Source organism: Amblyomma mixtum, chromosome 3 (genome assembly GCF_055824585.1).
Source record: "Amblyomma mixtum isolate Tamu chromosome 3, ASM5582458v1, whole genome shotgun sequence".
Taxonomy (NCBI): Eukaryota; Metazoa; Arthropoda; class Arachnida; order Ixodida; family Ixodidae; genus Amblyomma; species Amblyomma mixtum.
Window position 1 is genome coordinate 238,977,615 of NC_143014.1, and position 25,417 is coordinate 239,003,031.

Consider the following 25,417-nt stretch of genomic DNA (forward strand, 5'->3'; position numbering starts at 1 on the left):
GACCTCCTTTCTTATGAGGCTTCAAATATGTCAAATTAATTTTCCCGCTTTTGCAGTGTTCATGTGCTGTCGTCGAATTCTGCCTTGTGAACTTCCGCTGGCTTAGGACGTCCAGCGTCAGAGCGTTCCAGTGAATCTCATCCTTGTTCCTTAACTTCTATTCGCGCTGCCTTTCAGGGCTCGTTTAGTCGCAGGTACTACTGGACCTTATGTGGCTTCAATAATGCAGGTTGCACGTAAGATGGAAGGGACATATTCAGCCTTCCACTAGATCTGGGTTTTAGGGATAGTGGAAGCTGACACACCTGCTATAGAGACGAGCAAGAGAAGGCTGGAGTATTTCCCCAGCAGCGCAGATAATCGATTCAATATTGGAAATGTATTGGCAAAGGCCGGTACTACTAAGAACCAGTATAAAACCATATTTTGATATAATAATAATAATAATAATAATAATAATAATAATAATAATATCTAAGAGCACTTGCTACTGGGCTAGTTGGTTTTGGTTCATATTTGAATAGGTTTTAGGCGCAAAAAACAGACAGACACATAGGTAGGTAACAGGACGAAGTGGCGCTTCGTCCTGTTACCTACCTATGTGTCTGTGCGCAAAGTGAGTGCGATTCACTGCGGTGCGCTGTTGCGAACGGCGTCGCAACGTCCGATCACAGCTCGTCGCCTGCGTGCAACTTGCTAGATGTCAACGACGAGCCGCGCCCGGCAGACACAACGACGGGAAGCGGGAGCCAAAGCGAGCGCGGAGAGCGGCAGCGTAGGGATGACGTACTACAGCGCGCCCCTCAGGGCGCTCGACGCCGAGCCACGCCGGGCCGGCCTGCCAGCCTTGATGACGGCCGCCGGCGACTGAAAAACGCGCTAGTATTGTTTGTTCACGTTCATAGCAAGCCCTGGGATAGATAAAAATTCATCATTTCTGACGATCGTTGGCCATTACCGAGCTGATCGTAAAAGTGATGAATGCGATACTAGCAAATTTCATCCCATAGCCGCTTTGGTGCTGCTGCGGCGCTTCGCCTGCCGCCTGCTAGCGCCGTTGCTGAAGGTGTGGAAATCGAACATATCTTCTATTATGCGATGAGTTCGCAGTAAAGCGATGTGAAGAGTAGGCCTTTTGCTATAGCACAGGCGACTTCCGAAGCGCCGTGAGCAGCGGCTGCGATGCGAAACCAGTTAGGCCTAGCGACGACTAGGGCAGCCTGGGATCAGAGCGCAGTTCGTCGCCCGGCGTTGCCGCAGTCGGTGTCGTTGCCGAAAGATCCACTTCTGAACAGACACGTTGTCGTTGCTCGAATCTAGGTAGCATCATCTCAAGTACACCGCATGCCGGCCGGCCGGCCGACCAGCCTGGATCCCGACTGCCGGCGTCATAAAAAAATGAGCTGAAGATAGTTCTTGACGTAGATAATAAATCCTGGGACAAGAAATGTGAAAAATGTGGCATATTTGAGGATCGCTGACCAATACTGAGCTGCTGGCACGGAGCTTAAAGCTAATTGATTAGAAAAGCAGAAGAAAAAACAACCACATGCCGCCGGTGGGATCCGAACCCACGACCTCCGAATTACGCGTCTGGTGCTCTACCTCTGAGCTACGGCAAGGGCTGTAAAATCTGCTTTCGGGGGTATTTATGTTTACAAGTAACCTAAACCTTGAGAGTGTTCATCAGCGCCACCCACGTTCATAAGCGGCGGACGTAGAACGTCCTGAGTTACCGCAGGTTTTTATTAAGGTTTTACTTCCCAAAGCGAGTCAGGCTATGAGGGACGCCGTAGTGAAGGGCTCCAGAAATTTCGACCACCTGGGGTTCTTTAACGTGCACTGACATCGCACAGTACACGGGCCTCTAGAATTTCGCCTCCATCGAAATTCGGCCGCCGCGGCCGGGATCAAACCCGCGTCTTTTGGGCCAGAGCCGAGAGCCGTAACCACTGAGCCACCGCAGCGGTGCGGTATCTACCTTATTCATAGGAAAATATGCCCGATTCCATTACATTTTTCACACTTAGCCAAAAGGCTACGCAACGCTCTCACACGCGGCGAGACCTCCTGAATAAAATAACGCGACTTCGGACCTCAGAATTAGTGAAAGCTGGATTAGCTGCTCATATCTATTCAAGCTTTGATAAATTAAGCGAAAGTACGTTTTTATGCACCAGGTTGCATAAACCATGACAAAACTTGTTTTCTGTTGGCGCTGCGACTCAGTTGAGCTCACAGCGGTAATTTGTTGATAAACTGGCGCGGCGACAAGAACGCCCTGTTTGTGGAAGGGGGGAAGGGGGTGGGGGCTTTATGGCCGGCCGGAAGGAAGGAATAAGAGTGCATGGGAATTGGAACTGCATGCTAGTAGCCGCACACCTAATGCTTGATATTGAACAAAAAGTTTCTTTGCGGTGGAGCACCAAGACGGAATTCGATATAAGCACGAGCGCGTGACCTGAATGTCAAACCAAATGTCATTAAAACGCGTCAGTGTTATCGCTTCGATAACGTAAATACTTCCTGCAACACAGCCACGCAGCGGAAGTATGCTCGACAATGTTTCTTTAGCGCCCGAAGCGCGGCTATATGCAGGCGGGGCCGCGGAACTGCCGCAGCCCCGCAGTCCCCAAAGAAACGCCCGCACCGCGGCGCGCCAGTCGGTGCAAAATGGCCGCGCCCTGGAGAGGCTCAAAATTCTGGTCTATATGAGCATGCATTGCCCTAGAAGCAAGTTCCAAGAAGTGTACTGGATACATACCTTCGTAGGCAATCCCATGTGCACTAAGCCTTCTTTAAACCAAGGTCGACGCAGTACGGGATTCCGGTGTTCCACAAGAGCTTCAGGCGCTTCCCGTATCTTTCGTCCACAGACCGAACAAAGCCACACATTATAATAACAGAGCTATAAAGCTCTGCGCGACAGCACTACGCAGCAAATCAACAACAGCGCAGCGCTACGGAGCCGTACTGATGGATTGGATTGGACTGACCGCGAACTGACATCTATGATGATGGTGATAGCAGAATGCACGGGAGTTTTGATACTTACGAATGATTTCAATGGCAAGTTTAGCTAGCAAAACGGTGGACATGTCGCACAACTCCACTAATTTGGAGAAGTTTTATAAATACAAAACTAGTCATTAGTTCTTGCAAAATTCTGCAGCACCTGCTTCTCCTCTTAGATAAATTTAGCTCGTTGGCGGCTCTTGCACTGCAGGTAGGAGTGGAATCGCACCAATTTACAAACATCTTTGCGTCAAACCCTCCAACTGATGTAAATAAAACAGTATACATACACGAAAGACGCGAATTTTCTGTGAAATAAAAAACGTCCATATATACTCATGGCCTGGGAAAATACTCAGCCTTACATCCTTCGGACGTACACCTCGTCTCTCATGCGGATATACAAAAGTGGACACTGTCCGTACGTCCGGCTGATGTACGAATACGGATATCCGAAATCGGATTGCGTTCGTACGTCCGATGGACGTCCGATCTCGGCAAAGGACGTTCGGATCTAGCTCGTACGTCCGACGGATATCCGTGGTTGCTTGGGATATAACAAAAGGCCTACTCTACACATCGCTTTCTGTCAGCAGCATCATTTCACAATAAAATAATAGTATGGTCAATTTCCGTGGCGTTTTCAGCGGCGGAGCTAACGGTTGCCAGGCGAGCCGGACCCCAACGTCTTGCCAGCGGCAGCTGCAAAGCGGTTCTGGCCAGAAATTTGCTCCTATCACAGTTGTTACCTTTACCAGCAGCCACGAGTAGGGTTATTGTTATTTTTAGTGTGTCTGTTGGATATTCGGAGGTAATGAATCTTAAGCTTCTTTCTCTTGAGTAGTAAGGTGATTGCCGTCTTAGAAGGTTTGTTTGGATCGGTAACTGAACAGAGGCTGCACAATACAACATAGAAGCAACGTCGCCAGGGAAAAGTCTGTAAGGCATATATGTCGTTCATTTGCGCGCAGAGATCGGATGGAATATGTGAGGTGAGCCGCCGCGGTGGCTCAGTGGTTATGGTGCTCGGCTGCTGACCCGAAAGACGCGGGTTCGATCCCGGCCGCGGCGGTTGAATATCTTTGGAGGAGAAATTCGAGGCCCGTGTACTGTGCGATGTCAGTGCACGTTAAAGAACTCCAGGTGGTCGAAATTTCCGGAGCCCTCCACTACGGCGTCTCTCATAGCCTTAGTCGCTTTGGGACGTTAAACCCCATAAACCAACCATAAACCGACCGGAATATGTGAGGTGAGGAGGACGGAAGCTGCTGATATGCTGCTAAGCTTAGGGAAGTTCCCTAGAGGCATGCTCATGGAGCACGACAGGTGGAAAAGAAGTGGCAGAAAATAGAAAAAAAGGGAAAAAGACCGGTCGTTAAAATCGTGGCTCAGAAATTTTCTCTGCTGATACTAGATTCTTGAATAGCCTAAAGCTGTGAAAATAGAATTACAAAGTTGAAAGCTTATCTCTGCTGCCATGTTCAGAGCGATGGTTCAGCATACATTCCACCCCACGAAGATGCTTAGCATGAATGAACAACAGTGAGTAAACATGGCACCTGTCAACATACTTTGGAGTGAAATATGCTTTTTAAACCAAACCACAGTAGTCCCAGTGGATATTGGTGACATGTGTTATGCGTTGAAAACAACCGTAAGTTAGATGCCGTAAGTGTGAAGGAGCAGGAGTGGAAGCCGTACTTTCAGATGTAAGTCTCGCGAATGCTTGAAAGTATGATTACGAGGTGAATTAGAGAATCAACGCGCTTTTATGACCTTTTTTTCATTACATGGACGTCATAATTTGTGAGAGCTTTTAATCAACCCGGGTAGGACAGACATTTGAGTTATGCTTGAAACTTTCTCGTTGCTCGAGCTTTCACAAACACTGGGGTATCTATTGTAGCGGACCTCAGTGCCCAAACATTGTAATGTGTCGAGTTTGCGCAGCGTGGCCAACTGGGGCCCTGACACCCCCCCTTCTGCCTTCCCCCTCCCTCCCCTCCCCCCCCCCCCCCCCCCCCCTCCAAAAAAAAAAACACAAGTGAATTACGTCGAGTTGGCAATTTCCTGCACTTGTGCAAGTTTACGGGCATTGACTCTGCTCTAGAAAAGTGTGCGTCTATCAAGAAAGAAAACATATGCGATGGTTAGCTGATTTGTTCGTAGACGAATAGATTTTGTGAAATATTTCCTGGCCGTTTTCTTTAGCCTGTCGCGCTGTTCGCTGTCATTGCCCCAGGGATGCAGAGAAGGACAGGTCGCACGTGCGTCATGGAGTTACGTGCACTGATGGGCGTTGCTTTGAGCGCTCCAGAGCTGACGGTTTCTGCAGGGCGCAAAAGCTGGCTGAAATTTGTTGAGACACAGCGTTGAAGACATTCGCGTTTTCAAAATTATAAAAACTGCGATGGCTATAACTAATGCCCAGCAGTAAATCTTTATTTGCAGGCAAGCACCTAAATAGCTATTAGACTCTGCTTAAATATAGCTTACTAATTTAATGTTTCCGTTTTCTACCAACCCGAGTATATTACTATGCCACAGTATCTTTATGCCTCAGTAAACCTTTTACTGCCTAAGCAGTAGGGTTACCAACCGAAAAAGCTGACGTCTGTCTGTCTTGGCGTGGTCCTTCTCTCTGTCTGTCTGTCTGTTTGAAACCTCGGAGAGTGAAGCCTTCACCCTCCAGAAACCCCGTCTACCAGCTTCCTCCGCCCTGCAGTCCCATAGGTATACTCGGGGACAGCTTTCTGTGGCTGTGCAGTGGAAACTACGCGCGCGCCGCCAGCTTAAACGTCTATCTCTGTACCTCGTGAGCGAGTGATATGAACGCACTTGTGAAAAAAGCTTTGCGCCTCGCCTTCGTAGCTTCCACTGCATAGCCACAGAAAGCTGTACCCCACTATATGCGCTGCCCAGACACCCACCATCAGCCGCGACCAACCTTCGCCCACCCTCACCCTCCAGGCAAATTCTGTTGCTTGTGAGAAGCCTGCGCTTCGAGCAACTTCATTCATTACAGTACGAAAGTCAAAGTATTTATAGAGCATGAATCTAACTGCTTTCGCAAATTTGTCTTCGAACATGTCTGATCGTCTCGTACATATTTTTTTTATTATTGCATGGCCTCGATGAAACATCCCATATATTCAGGCGTACTTTCTGCTAGTAAACATTTTGAGTGCTGCCTGTGCCCTTTTCTACGTATATTTTATGTGAATATTCTCTTTTCACTGCAGTGATAATTTGAGAAAACAATTTTGCTCCACATCAAAAAGTCCAGGCGGCCTGCGATCATAAACATTAATAAATACTGTATAAAAAGAACGAGCGCTGACTGTGTTCGTTTTCGGTTTTGAGTGTGCTAGATCTAATAGTGGCCATTCCCCGCATTTCGCTGTTGCGTATTTGTCTGAAGCCTGCGTTCGCAGTGAATCCTGGTCTTGCAGGTCATAGCCAAGTGTGACCAGAGGAGACCAAGTATGACCAGTGGTATCCGGCGGTAACAATGTCGTAACCAGATGATAAACTGGAGCGGAAACGAGGTGGTAACCAGGTGGTAACTGGGTGGCAGCCATGGAGTTGCCACTCCGGCACAAAAATCTAAGCCTACCTAAATCGAACAACAGCAGAAAATAAATAAAAATTAAAAATTAAAAATCCCCTATGTTCCTCGGATTCTGTGGCTGTTGGCTTCTCTCAAATTTATAACGAGGCCCTCATTCCCCTTCCCTTGTTTGCTTAATTGCTTAGCGAGGGCCTCGGTTCTGGCAGCCTTGAAGCCATACGAAGTATAAGAGGGTTCTCACACAGCTTCCACCCTCGCCGTTCGATGACGTTCTACGTCACATCAGCGGTACCTCAGGACGTGCTACATCCGCCGCTTAAGAACGTGGGTGGCGCTGATGAACACTCTCAAGGTTAGGTTATTTGTAAGCATAAATACCCCCGAAAGCAGAAGGTTTGACAGCCGTCGCCGTAGCTCAGCGGTAGAGAACCGAACGCGTAATTCGGAGGTCGTGGGTTCGGATCCCACCGGCGGCATGTGGTTGTTTTTTCTTCTGCTTTTCTAACCAATTAGCTTTAAGTGATAACATATTCCGTAATATTCTAAATCGAAGAACAGCACAAAATAAATAAAAATTAAAAATTAAAAATCCCCTATGTCCCTTGGTTTCTGTGGCTGTTGGCTTCTCTCATATTTATAACGAGCCACTCATTCCCCACCCTTGTTTGCTTAAGCCTACCAATCTTTAACGATGCAAAAATTGCGAAACACCGTGCTAGCGCAAATATTCGCATTTGGTCTAACACAAGTCGGCTGTCATTTTTTTTCCCGAAACAAATGAACGCGCTGTCTAACCGCAATATACGGCAGAAATAATTTTGTGGAATAGCCATTTTGTAGAGGAGAGTAACACAGTCTTCACAGCGCAGATGTTCTAGCTGCATGACAGGTGCGAAAGCTTCGCGCGGAGTCTGTTAGGCGAAGTGAGAAATTGTAGACGCAAGGTTGAAGCTTGAGGGTGTGCAACCACGAACATAAATCGTTCAGCATTCAGGAAACAATATCTCTCAAAGTACGCAGTCAGCAGGGGCACAGAGGATGAGAAACATTTTTAACCTCATTGTCACAACCCGCCCGATGACCTGGAGAAAAGTATGTATGGAAGCACTCATATGCTGTCCTTTCGGACCGATTTTTTCTGATGGAGAAAAATTAGCTCGCACAACGGCATCACGGGCTTCAACCGTGAAGTTTTCTCTCCTTGGAAATGTGGTGATGAAATATAATACTTTCACCGTCCCCCCAAAACGGCGAATATTTTCGCAGCAAGTGCGGCAACTCGGAATTTTTAAGGCAGCGGAGAGTCCCTATGCTTCTATTGAATTCACTGCGTGATGGGTGGATGAGTGAAAAGCGGAATCCATGCCTCAGGTGGTGTGCAAATTGATGTCATGAAAAACGAAAATACAGTTTACTCCACCTTCGTGTGTTAAAACTGCCTTGCACATAGTAATGCGTGAAGCCCTGTTTTCATGTCCTGTGCGGAATTCTTCTGGAGGGAAGCTCCCCGAATTCAGTTTTTTTTTGCCAGATTGTGTACACAGGACTTTCAGAGATGACGGATTTTAGAATTATGTGTTTTTCCCTCCTTAAGATGTCCATTATTACAAATTATTCTAGATAATTCATCAGGCAACTAAGCCTAATTTGCTTCGTGCCTGAAGCTTGTTTTTTGTTTCATCCAAATGGCGAACAATTCGACACTTATGATTCCACTGAAACCGAGGAGATAGATAAGCACCACTGAAGGATAGGTGCTAGACGCAGTATAGACTGGCCGTTTGCTATATTTCAAAAATATTTTATGCCCATACTTCCGTCCTTAGATGCAGTCGGTACAGAAATATAGCGTGGCTTTTATTTCTCCATTCCTCCCCACAGGCCTATGTGTGCGGTACGTGTGTGGTTCGAGCCCCAGTATCTCTTAAAATCAGATTACTCTTCAAATGTGTACAAGCGTCTCCTGGCCAAATGCTCAGCTTCCTAAAAAAAAAACAGCCTCGAAAAAGTTCTAGTTGTTTCCTTGCTAGTATGCGCTTCTAGACGTTAAATGAAAGATTCTTCCAGATTTTTTCTTTGCCAGCGCACACTTCTCAATTTTTTGACGCACCAAAACGACAAGCCAGGGAAAACGACCACGCAAATGAATGCGTATTATCCTCCCTTGATGTGATCAAGACAGGTGTGCTTAATGTCTGCCTATAATTCTCCTTTTCCGCCGGCGTTGAGCTGGCTGCTGTATAATCGGAGAGGGCTACACGTGTTGTCGGATAAAGCAGCCCCGATGGCCGTAGGGCGCGAGATGTAGTGCACGGTGGCGGCGACTGTAGCAACTTCGAGCTGCACTCGTAAAAACACTTAGGTATGAAGGCAGCATAAAGAAGGTATTTGAATAAATCACTTACCTGATCTCGTCCGGAATGAGATAGCTGAAGACAATCATGAAATAAAACCTGGTTTACGGGTGTATGGGGGTTTGACGTCCCAGATCGACTCGGGCTATGAGGGACACCGTAGTGAAGGGCTTCGGAAATTTCGACCACCTGGGGTTCTTTAACGTACACTGACACCGCACAGCACACGGGCCTCTAGAATTTCGCCTGCAATGAAATTCGTCCGTCGCGGCCGGGATCGAACCCGAGTCTACTGGGACAGCAGCCGAGCTCCATAAACCCTGAGCCACCGCGGTGGTCTTGAATACATGCCCCGGCCGCGGGGATCGAATTTCTATGGAGGCGGAATTCTAGAGGCCCATGTGCTGTGCGATGTGAGTGTCCGTTAAAGAGCTACAGGTGGTGAAAATTTCCAGAGCCCTTCCCTACGGCGTCTCTCATAGCCTGAGTCGCTTTGGGACGTTAAACCCACAAACCAAACCAAACCAAACCAAACCAAACCAAACCATATCTTGTGTACTATGGACACCCCTTTACTTTATGTCGCCGATCAATAACCCGGATGGTACAGTTCTTACATCCCGAAAATTAGGTGTTTCTCAGCCACCTACCTCAGAGATCAAGCGAAATGTCCGTGACTTTGAGTTCTATGATGTAACAGACACTTTTCTCTTCTCTTTCGGGTGCTTTCATATCTACAAAAATTGCATGCTCGATGATGTACTGGAGAAACCTGTGGGTAAAAAAAGGGCAGGATTCGTAGTTCCTTCCATTCGCCGAGCGGTGAAAGTTCGCCTCCAGAAATTAGAACATGCATGATTAATCTTGTTTCCGCAGAAACCGGATGCTTTCACGCGGCACTTGTTTCTTGGCGTTTGGTCAGTAGGCCACTGTTGTGCGCACGCACGCCTTGCACGTGCGGTAAATGTTGCTTCTCCTTTTCCTTGCATATTTTAGTTTGAACGCAGGCGTTAGACTGGCCACGCAGTAACGGACCCAAGGGGCGGCGGCGACCGGCAGAGCCAACGATCGAGCGAACAAACGAAAGAACACCAGACTAGAGACATTGCCTTGTCATCAATACGCTGGTTCTCATCGTTGCTACAGATGAAGTAACACGCGGAAATGCGCCCCTTAGCGAAGAGTCATCTCATGGTGCCAGCAACACTAGTGGACTATCTCCCAATGGGACGGACCACTGTGTCGCCACCTTATCCCTTACAGCCCCCTAAACCACGACTTAAAGTAAAAATGTGCAGGCTGGCAAATTCAGCAAAGAGGCAGGCTGTTTAGGTTTTTTAGGTACCTTTAAAGCCCCTCAAATCACACTGCACTTTTTATTAGGTGGACGTGTATATTGTGTCTCGCCTGTAATACAGCTGTGCCGAAGTTGTCTGACCCGCATGCGATTCCATGCGCAAGCGCCACGAAGAATAGGAGGCTGAGTACAAAATAGAATCGTTCCTTTAGGTTTTTTTTTCCGCGCAAAGTGAGGGAGGCCCGCTTTGTCTGGGTAGTCTATTTTAACGATGCGGCTGATTTATTGGCACGGTCAGCTCTCAGTGCCCATGTAATCTATCCCGTACCTCACTTCATTCTCCTGGAGCCTTCCCGTTTCCAGCGGTTCCAACATAGCCAGCCTGGGTGATCCGTTGCTGAATGCTGTGAATTTTCAGCACTTAAAGTACCCATAGAATGTCCGGTGGTGGAAATCAAAGCTGTGGAAGGTGTCAATGACGATTCTGCGATGCAGAATCTCCCACTTGAATTTGTAGTTATGCAGATATCGGTTCGCTACGACGAACCTTTGTGACTCATGTGGAGAAGTTGAAACACTAGAACATTTTCTGCTCTCTCGCCAGCGGTTCACATTTCAGCGAAAGAAATTTTAAGAGCGTTAGCTCTTATTGATCGCGTTTCTTGATTCCTTGGGGTCTGCTAACACCTACCTTCGGAGTGAAATTTTAGAAGTCCGAGGAATTCAAGGTGGCAGCCCTTTTAGTAAATCGATATAACAACCCAACTGGTGATTGATGGGTGACGTAATTAGTACATCGAATTGGTGACTGCTGACGTCACTGATTTGGTGACATCAAATTAACTAGTCACATGATTATGTTTAATCGCTTTAACTGAGTTATTATCGAGGCATCATAAAACGAATTAGATATTTGGAATCCAGAACAGGTTAGACACCAGAATTAACTAATGAAGTTAATATTTTGTTATGGTTATGCCTATATTTCATTGCTTATGATTAACTCTCCGATAATGTCATAATCTAACTAATAGATATTCGTAACCGGCTCGATGATTGATTTGGTTTGGTTTACTAAGGTTTAACGTCCCAAAGCAACTCAGGCTATGAGAGACGCCGTAGTGAAGGGCTCCGGAAATTTCGACCCCCTGGGGTTCTTTAACGTGCACTGACATCGCGCAGTACACGAGCCTCTAGAATTTCGCCTTCATCGAAATTCAGCCGCCGCGGCCAGTACGAACCCGCGTCTTTCGGGACAGCAGCCGAGCGCCGTAACCACTGAGCCACCGCGGCGGGGCCGGGCTCGATGAGTAGGACATGTTAGACAACAATATTGTCTACTTAGGTTAATATTTATTATGGTTAGGCTTAACTCGGTGGCCTAGTCGTGAGCACTCGGCAGCTCATAATTTCATACCTAAGTAGCCTAATCACGTGTCAATATATCACATGGATGATAGATGGCACTACCGAACAGCTAACACTCGTCACTTCAACGTCTTCCAGACTGTGTCAGCATTTTTTTTAGGTCCCTCTTTCGAAGTTAGGACTCCCTGTGCCTCTACCAGTTCTCTCGTTCGGTGCGAGCGCCGAAAGATTCTCGTTAAGTAGTGTTTGCGCCTACCTTCATGATTACATTATTGCAACTGGTCGGCTACCTTGTTAACTGTACAAAATATTCTGCAGAATGCTCAAAAAGTGCGTTTTATTGTATTCTTGGTACTTCAATTTGTTTAATGTATATAAATTTTTAAGTAATTAATACATATTTTCATATCCAATAATATATATTTCTCTAGTTTAAGTCATTTCACTAATCTACTTCACCGCCCCACGCCTTTTTTCCCACGCAAATACTGCCAATCCCTCCGCGTGGGTCTGTGCCATGTTCATTGAGGGAGAAGAAGAGGAATCTCTCGTGCGCACGCGTTCTGCCTCCATCTTCCAAGGTTCGATGATTCGAACGCACACGCTGCACTCAGCGTCCCTTCTTAAGTGAGCAGTAGCCACCCACAGTGCTTCTGCCACTCCGCCTGGCCATCCTCTCGCAACATCGACTGCACCGCCGGGGCTCCTGACTGCGTGGTGAAGTCGAGTAGGAATTCGCATGCTGCGTCGGGAAGTGCGTCCACAGCGCGGGCTGTGCGATGCGGTCACCTGTGCTGCCACCGACCACCGAGCTCCGCCGGGGCCTCATCGCCTCTTTCCGACGGGCAGAAAGCGAACACGGAGAACGAGGAGGGGGCGACGGCCGCTGCTACCTACCTCGACGTGCGTGGCCGCCGAGGCTGCATGCACTGAAGACTGCCCAGCATTGCAGAACCATCAGCAGTCCAGCCAGCGAGCAGCCATGTCCTTTGACACCGACGCCTCCTCTGGTGAGTTTCTTGAAGACACCAGTATCGAGAAATCTTTCTTTTCACATTGTGGAGAATTAGCTTATGATTGCACATTGGCATAAATGGCAGTACAGACGCATCATGATTTCCACTGTTCGCACTTGAAATGGAAACGAAACCTGACCGCGTTTAAAATTTTCAGGTTCCAGATTTTCAGGTGTTGTATCGACAGAAAAAGAAAAATTCTGCACATCCTTTTAAATATTCTTCGTGATTCGTGGATGCGGGCGTTGCTTTCGCAAGCGTTCACCTTTCTTCTAACGATAGGCTCAGTTCATGGCACAAGCCTCGACAGAACGCATTCTTCAGTTGGTAACGTCTGCGCCAGCGGCAGTTAGTGAGACCTGGGATTTTCTCGCGGGAACCTCCGCCGTGCAGAAATAAGCAGAGCAGCGTAGCCTTTACTACTGCTCATACGTTCTGCTTTATACGTAACCGAACGAAACGGGCCTGCAATAAGAGCACCGAAACACTTCTAGTTTTCTTCTCGCCACGATAACAACCTACAGCCTATTGTGAAGAAGGCTGAACGTCGACGCTTTAATGCCGAGCTGGCGCTTCGCTGCTCTTCGCAAGCGGTGATGACACAAGCCTCCGACGATCAACCCGTCACTGATCCCATGAAAGGTCACGGCTAAGAGGTAGCAGCAGACACCCTGATTACACAAAACAAAATCGTTGGGGGCGAAATGCTAGACACTCGCCTGCTGCGTGATGTCACTGCACATAAGGAACGCCAGGTGGTCGAAATTAACCAGAGCCCTCAACTACGTCCTCCCTCATAGTCTGATGTGCTGTGGGATGTGAAACCCCTTTAAACCATATCAAATCCAAACCAAATCGCTGAGGCTCGCGGGGACAGGCAGAGCAACCGGTGTGCGGGATTAACGTCTATTTTCAGCTCTGAATTTCGGAGAGAGCATCAGACGGTTAAACTCAACGAATTGGAGCGTGCGCGAAAGAGTGCAGGAAAATCTAATAGTGTCTTTTCTCAGAGTGCGCTCAGCAAATCGCTTCAGTTTAGTCTGCGCGAGAGAGGTAACGTGATGTTCTCAGACCCGTTAGAAGGAGGACTCTGCTCGGTTCTCTTGCTGTGGATTTACAGAAGTTCGTGCGCCAGTCATTTCTAAAGACGAACCTTTCTGCTCGCAGCCTAATGCGGCAAAGGTTAGCGACGACCTGCTATATTACGGGAGACGACCCGCTGGTGGCCCACGTCACGCACAATTGAAAAGTATTCTGTGAAGTGTGACTAACGTGACAGGAAGCATTGCCAGAGCCTCTGCATTTCATCAATGAACGGAATGATGACGCGGCCAAGACGACACCGAGAAACACCAATCAATGGTGCAGAGCAAACAGTTTTGTTGGGATTGCAAATCAGGAAGATGGGATCGATGAGGTGACCCAGCAGTGCTTCATACGAATAGCAGGCAACCTTCAGATCGGGAGCCGACGGGTTCTTGAGCAGATTATGGGCCGGTAACAAAGGTGATCCTAACTGTAAAATCGCAGACGGACATTTATTACCGATCAGAGAAGAATAGAGGACGGTTCTGCGAACCATTTATTAATTGTTTAGCGCAAAAAGAGCCATTTCTGAGGAAATATTGGAGCTATTGCATTATCTCTTAGCTCCACCTGAATATGTGCTGCAATACTTATTTTCACGTACTTTTGTTTATCCAGGAAATCATGCACCAGTCATGGAGGCATTGCGTAACCACGATCTAAACAGATTATAGGAGAGGCATATGCAAAGGTTCTGGAAATTATCTATAGTGGTTGGCACAGCAACTATAGTCCTTCATAGGAAAGTGGTAAAACACCGATCACGAAGGTTGTCAGGCAAGTAGACGCGATTCATCCTTAACTATTCACCACGAGTTTGCAGCAGGTATTCAGAGAACTTGACTGGAAAGAGTTAGGGATTAAAGCTAGAGAATACTCAGCAGCCCCCTATTCATTGCTGACATTGCCTTGTTAAGCAACTCAGAAGCCGAATTGCAAAGGATGTTCGAGGATCTAGGCGGGCAAAGCAGAACGGTGGGTCAAAATATTATTATAGAGAAATTTAAAGTGAAATGTTCAGTAGTCTCTGCAATGACCGAAGTGTACGGTAGGCACCAAAGTATTGTATGTATTGAGATAATACACTTCTTTTGGGTAAATAGTGAACACCGATTTGGACCACGGGATTGAAATAACTAGAATAATAAATGTAGGGTGCACTGCGTTTAGCAGACAATCTCACGTGATGAATAGCACTTTAGCACTACCCCTCAAGAGAAAAGTATGTATATAACAGCCGCATCTTACCGGTGCAAACCTATAGGGCATAGCAATGGAGTGCATATTGCAACCGCGCAAAAACGACGCAGGACAATAAAGGAAAGCACAGGACAAGACGCGTCTTGTCCTGTGCTTTCCTTTCTTGTCCTGCGTCGTTTTTGCGCGGTTGCAATATGCACTCCATTATCAACCACCAACTAGCCCGCCTTCACTTGTTACAGGGCATAGCAGGCGGCGTCAGAGAGTCGGTTCGGCTGATGAGATTAGGAAGTCTGCGGGGATAAGCTCGCTGCAATTGGTTGCAGTGTTAGTAGGAGGCACACAGGACAGGCGTTTGGCCTCCAGGGATGGGGGGGGGGGGGGGGGTAGTTATTCTTATGATAATGATTATGGTTTTATGAAGGATCGATTGAAGAATGCTAACCCATTCAGCTCGGTGTCCATCTAGGGGACGGCATTTTTTATATGTTGTGTGCGACAACACAGAGGCATTTCTTTTACCTGCCTCCGAAACATTTCATCGCATATGGGCTACGACCCTCTAGCACACCCAAGAACATTCTGCAATTCGCTGGTTAATTTTATCGGAGTTGCTTTACTGTTCTGATATAGGGCACTCTCTACCAACAATTCTTCACAAAGACTGAATGGCGATTTGATTTTTGATTAATTCATTATCATTAAAAGCCCCACCGTAAAAAAAAAGGGTCCGGCGTCCGGTGACATAGTGTTTTTATAACATCTGTGTCCCGCCAACCGCCTACCACGCCTGGCAGGTTGAAGCCCTGTCCAATTGTATGGGAGAGGGCTTCCACCTCTGTATGGGTGAGGTCCTTTCGAGTGTGGTTTGCTTGCCGCCATCTTGTTTTATTTTTGAGTGGAGAGGAGGAGAGGTCATACGGTGGCTGCCAGGGGAAGACTCAAGAGGGTAGCTGTCGGTTACGGAGGAGCTTCTAACATTGGCGGGGGAATTGGGGAACCTGAGGGTGGTCGCACGGGAAAAGTCCGGCGGGTGGCTGCCGCTCAAGGTGGACTGCCACTTAGCCCATGCCCATCATCTTTCACTGATTAATGCGCTAAGCCGCAACCTAGCTGCTCAAGCAAAGGAGAGGTCCTAATTTTGACGCATTTCTCATCGCATAGTGAGAGTAATACTGCCTCGTAATTTTATTTACTCTACATGGAACCAATGTTCCGCCTTTGGCACGCGTGTTTTTTGCTGTAGTGGTCATCTCCGTACGTGTATTCTGCAGCTAACGTGCCCTTCTCTGCGGGCTGGCATAGGTGGAGCGAGACGTCGTTCTTCTGTTCCACGGATGCCCATCTGCGCCGAGGTGACCGCTCGGAATACGCCACCCGAAGGAAGGATCGCAAGCCTCGTCACCACCGCAACAACCAAGGCGCCGGATGGTCACCGCCGAGGTTTACGGGATGGACTCAGCGGGATCATCCCCGGACGGCGATCTCGGCTGCTTTTCCCCGTCGGCCTGGGTGAGTGGCATTTCACAGGCGCCTTCACATCGCTCATCACAGCGACTTTGATCTTACATTGACAGGAATTAAGACAGGAAACAATCTAGAAAACTTCTTAAAGGCCGCATAGGCTTGTGAAGCCAAGGCGGTTCTTTGTGCGCCGGGGGCATACCGGTATGAGTGGCTCGCTGGTAATTCGGTAAAACAAAATGCGCCCACAGCCCATTTGCTACACTATGCCCACAGGGATCAGCAGGCTACGCCGTAGGCAAGGAGTCCAATGTAATTTGTAGATTCGATTTCGCATTTGTTTAGACCGGGTATGCGCCGCCAAATATTCCAAGCTCTTTCCCCAGACTTCATTGGAGTATACACTACGTCTGGAGCCGACTTGAAAGGAAGAGTTAGGGAACACATAACGGAGTGTTCATATTTTAAACTGTTTTAATGCAGTAGAATCGAAACTAGAATTGAGATGGGTGTTTAAATGTTGCTTGTTTCCTAACTACGACTTTGCGAGGGAACTTGTTTATATTAAATTTGTGTGTTCCTTTCGAGTGTGGTTTGCTTGCCGCCACCTTTTTTTATCTTTGATGAATTTCGGAATTCACTTTCTGCTTCTACAGCCAGTGTTATCCGGTTTTCTAAATGCCGGTGAGTTTTGTTTGGAGTCGAATCGTTGTTGTGAGATACATGAGCAGATATAACGGCTATTAATAATTGAGGGATTCATAAAAAGTCTAGAATAAATAGGCTCTCAAAGAAATAAATTTTATTCCGCTTGCTTGATATATGCTATTCTTTCTTCTACGCAGCCTGAAGGGCCCAACCTCCTAGCCGCTGTGGACAATCACTACGGCACCCGGATTGACATGTTGGGTGAAGGTGGTACTTTGGGGCTCGTTTTCGAGAACTTTTTATTGGCAGTCAACAAATTCATGTTTCAAATATTAACCGAACCGATTAAACTTCCATTCGAAATCATCTGGGTCTTTTGTGAGTCCTATACAACGCCTTGCCGGCATTTTGCGAAGTAGAAGGAATGGCCATGAAACTCGAGTTTTCGAGCATTTTAATTCATTATTTCGCTTAATGATTCTTTTACAATAAATGGGAATATTTTCGAGCGCTGCTAAGAATCGATCGTCCGAAAAACTAGTTCTTATTAAGCTGTCTCGCTGCTGCGCACAAGTAAGCTCTAACATTCGCTGCATGAAAAATGAATGAATGAAAATCGCTCATTATAATTACCTACAATAAAAAATTAGCGAAGAATTTCCGGATTCTCCTTAATTTCTGCACTTCTACCCAGCCACTGATATCAACTGTGAGCGAAAGTTGTGAGCAACAAAACGCAGACAGCAAAGGAAAATACATCAGTGCGTACGAGTGGAGCAAGGCAGCTGTGCATAAAATCTGCGGCACCGCTTCAGACAGCGTTCTTTTCATCTTCCCTTAGTGAAGTACAGGACGTGTGTTGCTCGCTAGTCTCTACCTTCTGCCGACACCTCGATATACAGCTGGTCCTTGGGCTACAGCTGGGGTGCCGAGGCATACAGCACAAAATTTCACAACAGCGTATTAGTGAAAAGAGCTAACATGAATTTTCTACCATCAACTCGAAATGTGAGCATCTACCATGTGCTTCATAGAAGCTGAGAACTAATTTTTAAATATACTTTCTGACAACTAAAGTTTACGAGTTAGGCGGTTAACTAATTCTTGATAATTAACTTTTTAAATATCAAAGTTAAATCTCCCGGTGTCGCCTTTTGCGACATGTACACTTCGCTCTTCGCTGATTGGCTCGAGCCGCGGTGACGGTGGCGGGATGACAGCGGATCCGCCTTCCTGCTACGTCATCGTGACGTCGCCTCCATGTACTACGCTTTGTCGAACAAGAGAATGCGCTGAACCGGTTCGCGCGGGCGACGAACCAGGACAGTGATACTAGACACCACAGATTCCACTCTCCTTGCCTGGTTTTTGAGCCGCGAAAAAGAGTGCCGTGTCCGCGGACATCGCGACCCATTTGCCTTGCCCGGCGAATCTTTTCGGCGGCATTACCGGCTGCCGAAGAGCACAGCACTGTGTTTACCGTCTGTGAGCCGGGCTGTCGCTCGCCATGCGAACTTATTTTGCACCGTCGTAAACAGACGACGAAGCACACGTTGCACGCTGCAACGAGGTACTTTGGCAGCGTTTGCGCAAGCGGCTACATGACTCTTCAAGGCGTTTTAATGCATGTTAGCGCCAAGAAACAATGTCCGCACGAGCCAAAGAGGATTTGAAGCAATGTGACGACTTTTACAAACACACAACTTAACATTAAACACCTCCGTGTTGTTGTTAACATGTTTCAACCCCCGATGCGGCTGGAAACAGTACTGGACGAGGCGATAAGGCATGCTAGTGCCCATAAATAGTTACCTTACACGCTATCAGACACAAAACGTAGATGAAAACGTTCATACACGCATTATTGAGGAATAACGCCATTTGATTTGTCGACAATATGCTTCAGACACCAACATGACAAGCACCATTTTCATCACGGCTTAAACCGCAATCGCACTCGTGAAACGAATGATAAATTTAACCCTTTCGGCCCTGGTGTCCTATAAAAAGGACACGAAGCAAAACGGGTATGAGTCATGATTAAACTGCCCAATAATCTGAAACAAGAACTGAGCCGACTCCCAAGGCATCCCTATAAGCACAGACATCACTTTCTACTTCGTCTTCTTCCTCATCGTAGTGCCGTGAGTAAACAAACAAAATGGCGGAAGATGGGAACGGCGGCTGCAATGGTAAGTGCTATTTTGCCATTTTTTTACTCCATAGTTAAGAGCGTGTTCGCGATTATAATTTTGCAGGTTGTTTCAAAGACACTAAAGACTTTAACAGTTGCAGAACGTTTTCTGTGCGGTTAGTACATTTGTCGCAGCACGCCCCGATATGTGTGTCCTATATATAGGACACCAGGCTTCAGTGGTTATAAACCACCGGCGCGTGTTGCAAGTGCGGAACAATTTTTTTGGTAATGCCTAATTTTTGTTTTTCTTTTATTGCAGAGGCAAAAACTGTGACCTTACTCAACGGCAAAGCGGCCTCGATTAAGACATCTGCGTCTCGAGGATCCAGATGTCATGTTTACTGCACTGAAGGATGGTTATGTGTCGGAGGTTGAAGACGCTGAGGAGGACGTGGATTTGAGCTCTCGGCTGCCTCCAGCGGTGATGAAGTTGACAAAGCAACACCGGAAGACAGGTCGTGGTGCAGGAGAGCTTTCAATAAGCTAGCAGCCACGTATCACCCTCAATAATTCGGTGACGAGAATGAGAGTGATCTTGATGGTCTACCGACCCCGTTTCCGTATTCGTATTTTTCTCAGTACGTGCCGAAGAGTGTTTTTTGCTGTTCTTGCCGAGGCTGTACGCGCTTTTTTAGACCCCGCCCTAATGCGACCTGTCTCAAAAGGCGACACCGGGAGAATACCACCCCTGGTAGCAATTAGCGATTTATAACCGGCTGTCAGTAACAGCCATTCAGTTTTTAGAATTTCGAAAACGCGATTACCTTCGGCGCTTTGGCTTCACAAAATTTCACCATTTCGAATAATTGCGCTGACTGGCGGGGTTGCGTTCTCTGCATGCTTTTTGAAAACGCATGTCTTTCGGGACAATGTAACCAAAATTAGTTAAGCCATAGCAGCGAGGGTAATTGCAATTTTCAAATCGTAACAACTGATAATACTAATACTAATGACCTGCTAGAAATCTCTACAACTAATTGTGTAAAGCAAGATTAAGTGCAGCCTGTAACCGGACGTGTTTACAGTCCGTTACAATTTTGGACACTTGGTCAGCGATTGTCCGCAATGCCATCGCCGCAGCTTTCGTGCGTGCGGTAGTTAACCGCAGTCTGATCGCGGACCACCTTTACCCGTTGTCGGCGACCCTTACCGAGGTTAGATGTGGCCCCGCCCCTCCGCAGCTGCAGCGAGCTAGGGCAACAATAGAGCGCTTTCGTTCCCCAGGCTCTACGTCTATAACCAAATGCGCTGCCAAAACGACAGGCCAGTTTGAAACATCCTTCCAAGGAACCGCTCAAAAGAGAAACCGCGTTTTGCGTCAGCTATACAAACCGCTATACAAGGAGGCGGTTACGCTTCGTGAATGCTTCGGTGTGTGAACTTCTTCACACCGCCTCTTTCAACCAACCTTCGTCAAGTGCCTTGGAAGACAAAGGTTTCAAGGCTCCGCATTTCACCGCTCCTACAACACCGTGACCGTTTGGGTGCGCTGGTTATCAGGTGTCGACCGCCTCCAAGAACTGAAGCCTTTGGCTTCCTCTGCTTCGACCACCGTGACTGTTCAAGCTTATTTAGCATCTGGTTCGGACCTTCGGCATTGCGTCGTGTTGGGTGTCAATCCGCACGTCGCACCCAAGGAAATTGTTTCTTCTTTGGACTGTTGCACACATAAGGTGGAGGAAGCTCGCTACATGGGCATGGTACGTACCGTCTTTGCCAAAAGTAAGCGTTTGAGAAGCAAGAACCTGTTGCTCGGTTGCTTTTGGCAAAGGGGGTACGTGACTTGCCACTCTGCACTGGCCTCTGTCTCCTCCGACAAGCATCTCTTCTTATGGGGCCATCTTGCAACACCGCCTCTGAAAGCCTGCAGTGGTTTACTGTTATCGTTGCTTCCATGACGCATGAGAGCGTCTTGCCCGTATACCGCAGACACCTCTAAGGCGGCTTCTGATTCCAAGCAACATCACTGCGACAACGATATTACTTCCACAGTTTGCCAAGTGTACCGCCACGCTATTGAGAAGCGGCGTAAACGCGGCAAGGGTGATCGCCCGAAGCCAATGCCGGAGTCGTCAACTGGTGTCTGGCCTACATCGAACCGCCTTGCACTACTGGTGCTTAGGCCTTTCACCTTCACTTTTTTTTATTGCCGGCCGGCACTGGTTCTGCCGCAGAAGCCATCTTAACTCAAAAAGCCTATTTTTAAAGATTAATGATCAGCTTCCCTGAAATACCTTGTACATACTAGGTCATGAAGTACCTAGCCGTATATTTGACCTCAGCCGAAATTCGCTTTCGAAACCTAGAAATGAAGACCATTGCACTGCCTTGAGTTGCACAACCTCACATGCTGCCCACGCATCGTGCCTTCGGCGCAGTACCTTCCACAGTTTTGTAAATTTTTGTTAACCGCAATATTATGCAGAAACACAACTAAAGCGATTGCACTGTTTGAAAGATATTTTTTTTTCGCAAAAAAGCGTCTTTTGGACTGCAGCATTGCTGGCAAGACGCGTTTATTGTTCAGCATCAGCTGTTCCTTTCTGTTCTGCGCACTGCGTGTTATGTATAACCGTCCTTCGCAGTTAAGAACGGTTCTTTCAGTGGCACCGATAAAGCCGGCGCCGTGGTGACGTCTATTTTGAGAAATTGTGAGTAAAAGAGGAGGATTACATAGATCTGAACGCGTCAATGAATGGTCTCTGTTGCTCAAAGCTGGTTGACAACATTTTGGTGGTACTGAGATATTTTAAATCCCTTTAGTGGCATTTCGAGAAGCCGTCAGTGAGTTTCTATGAGGAGATGTACAGGCGCCTCAAAAGTTTCTAGGCCACTGGGCCTCCTTTTCAGTGGAATCTTGAGATGCCTAAGAAGCTACCAAGGTTCTCTGACGCGAGACTGATATTCCTAGTTCTTCCAAGAGAAAGTTTTATATTCAGGGGTGTCGTATAGGCCCCACAACACGGCACAAAGTCCGACTTTGTGGCGTTGCAACTTCTGACACGCCCTGTATATCCATGATCGAATTATTGCCCTCCACTTTGTGAAACTGGCAAGAAAAATACGTGAAATTCATTTGGACAGATTTAAAATTACCGCATTTAAATTAAAGCATGTGTTATAAAGTTTTGGTTTGGTTTGTTCGAGGTTAACGTCCTAAAGGGACTGAAGCTATGAGGGACGCCGGAGTTAAGGGCTTCGAAAATTTCGACCACCTGGGTTTTTTTAAAGTGCCCTGACATCGCAGAGTGTCCTGATTCTGCAGAAGGGCATCTTTTCATAATTGGAGTCAGGGGTCACTGCAGAAGGGCATCTTTTCATAATTGGAGTCAGGGGTCACCACTACAACCTTCAAATCTGTTGAATACTTCGTAAATGGAGCAGTAACTTTTAATACGTACAGTAACAACATTTTTGGAGGGTCTATATTCACGCCAAGCTTCAATGAAATGCAGCTTTTCAGAGCTTGGATGGGAGTCGCGTTAGAAAACACAAGCACCCACGTTTTCAGAGTTCTAGATATATATATTTTTTTCAATGCGTGATATGGCATGCGCATCACCCACGCAACTTTTTCACCACACTGCAGAATTTGTGTTCCGAGGTAAGGGCTCTAGGCTCGCACGGCGTGAGGATTAAATATTCTCTATTTGGATTGCGCGATACAACGGAAAGCAAAAAATAATGACGGCCGCAGGTTCTATACCACAGCCAGGGTTGGGTATACCCAACCCTGCAGTATCAGCATCGAAAGCAAATTTTGAGGCGAAAGCCTTTTATGGCTCATGAGTGTCGTAAATAGGATGTGTCACTCATTCACCAACCTGTAGCCAATTTACACTCCAATCCTAAGCGATCCAACAGGCCAATCCATATTCCAATCCACAATTCAACAATCCAATCCATAGTCCTCAACCCAAAAAGGCAGGAACTGTCAATAAACAGAAATAAGAAAAGAAAATTTGGGCCTAGGCGCAAATCGAACCACGGATTGCGGTGTGCGAGTGGCAGACAATTTCGCCACAACGGTTCCTTTTTTCCTTTATTGCATGGAAGTATACATCACCTGCACGTAAGAACTCCGGGAGAGCCAGACAAGCGGTCGATATGGCCCAGCATGTACACCCGCACCACAGCACACTGTTCTCTGAAGAGAGACTTCGATGAGCGTGGCGGCTCTGTGTGGCGACCTGTCTTGCGACTCTTCCCCAAGCCAAACAGTTCCATGAGCACTAAAAGATCACAGGGAACCTTACAACCTTCCTATGTAGGCAAAAATCTTAGAGTGTAGGGCGTAATCTCAATGTCCTTTTTCACAGTCCGTTGAAGAATGTCCCAAAATAAACACGGCACCACGACAAAACACAAAGCAATGGTCAACAATTTCTGGCTCCTGACACAAGTGACAGTTCAAAGACCATGACACAAAAGTCGCATTTTCACGAAGCCATGTTTTTACGGGCAAGGTTGGAGTGTTATTTTTAAAAAAGAAAGTCTTTGCGACCGCTTCAACAAACATCCGTTGTACGCGCTTTAATACTCTGCTGTGTAGACAGGACAGGTAAGATTGCGAATACATCGGTGCAGGAAACAATGTCTCAGTCCGAAATTTTCCGTCTTCTGGATAGACTGTATAGGAATTTTAAGGAGAACCGTACAGTGCAGAAATGGAGTGCGTCGGCGACTTCTTTGAGAAAACCCCACATTACGACAGGGAGAAGCCATGAATTGCTGTGTTCTTGATGATACTACGACGTGTTGGCTCAAGATATAAAGAAAAGAAACGCGATAGGGGCCAGCCTTGTCGAGCATATGTTTTAAGCGGAATAGGTTTGGTAAACTTTTGATTAAAAATCAGCCTTGTAGTGGCCGCTTTATAACATAGTAATATGCCTAATACACCAAACAAAAAACCATGACGCTCCTTATCAAAAGCTTCTCCCAGGTCAATCAGAATAAGGGCCACTTGACCGACCTTCTGTGACGCTGTCTCTTCTAACTCGGAATGTGCGCTACGGATATGGTTTTGAATACAACGGCCTTTGATTCCGCACAATTGATGCGGCCCTAATAAATCTAACACCACAAGCTGCAGTCGAGCAGAAAGGTTCTTCGTGATATCTTATAATCCATGCTGCATAAGGATATCGGACGATACCCTTCAATAATTTTCAACCAATCTGCGTCCAGGGTGTCGAACCGGAACTGAACCCGAACCCGAAATCAGAACCGAACCCGAATTTTTGCCCGGAACCTGAACCGAACCGAACCCATATTTTTTTCGCCATCTTGGAACTAAACCCGAACCGGACCGATTAAAAGGAACCGTTCAGAACCGGTTCGGGACCCGGTTCAGCCCCACTTTTTTTGCATCCCGGCATACGTCTTGTTTTCCGACAAAATGATGTCATCTATCGCATAGACTTACCCATCCGTAGCTGTCTGCGCTGGGAAGTGCGGAAATGGTACCCAGTATATGTGACAGCAAACTTACAGGAGGTCTGGTGCGTGGGAAGAAGCCTATTTGACGCTTCTGTGATGTACTGCCGCCAATTCTAAACACTTGTACGTCAGGTGTATGTGAAATATTGAGTTATTAATCCTCCCTTTTACACATTTGTGTAAATCTTTAATCAAAGTGATAGGACTGCTCTAACTCAGTAAAGTACTATAGACACGAAACTTTTTCTTGCGTGCTTCCTTCTTTCAAACGATGCGTTAGACGTTGGTGTACATGGAGCACCGCGTGGTATCCACCAACACATAATAAATAATTTATGCTTGAATTTCTTCTTGATCCCGTTTCGGTTTCACCAACATAACAATGGCTGTGACGTGTAGTGGAAATGAGGTCGCGTGAGGTGCTATAAACGGCAATATAACTGCTGATACGTCGTTCGTTGTAATTATAGGTCTTGAAGTCGGCTGATATAAGTGCTACAGTGCGCCAAAACAACGTATCAGCTGACATTGGTGAAAACAGCGCGAAAGAAGAAGCCCGAAGGCGAAACGAGGAAGTGACAGGAAAGAGCGCTCTTTCCTGTCAATTCCTCGTTTCGCCTTCGGGCTTCTTCTTTCGCGCTGTTTTCACCAATGTCAGAATGGACCAACTAGCCCAGCAAAAAGTTCTGCTAGACAACGTATCAGCGTTTGTATTAGTTTTCCCGTGCCTCACGTGACCTAATGTTGAACTCACGTCAA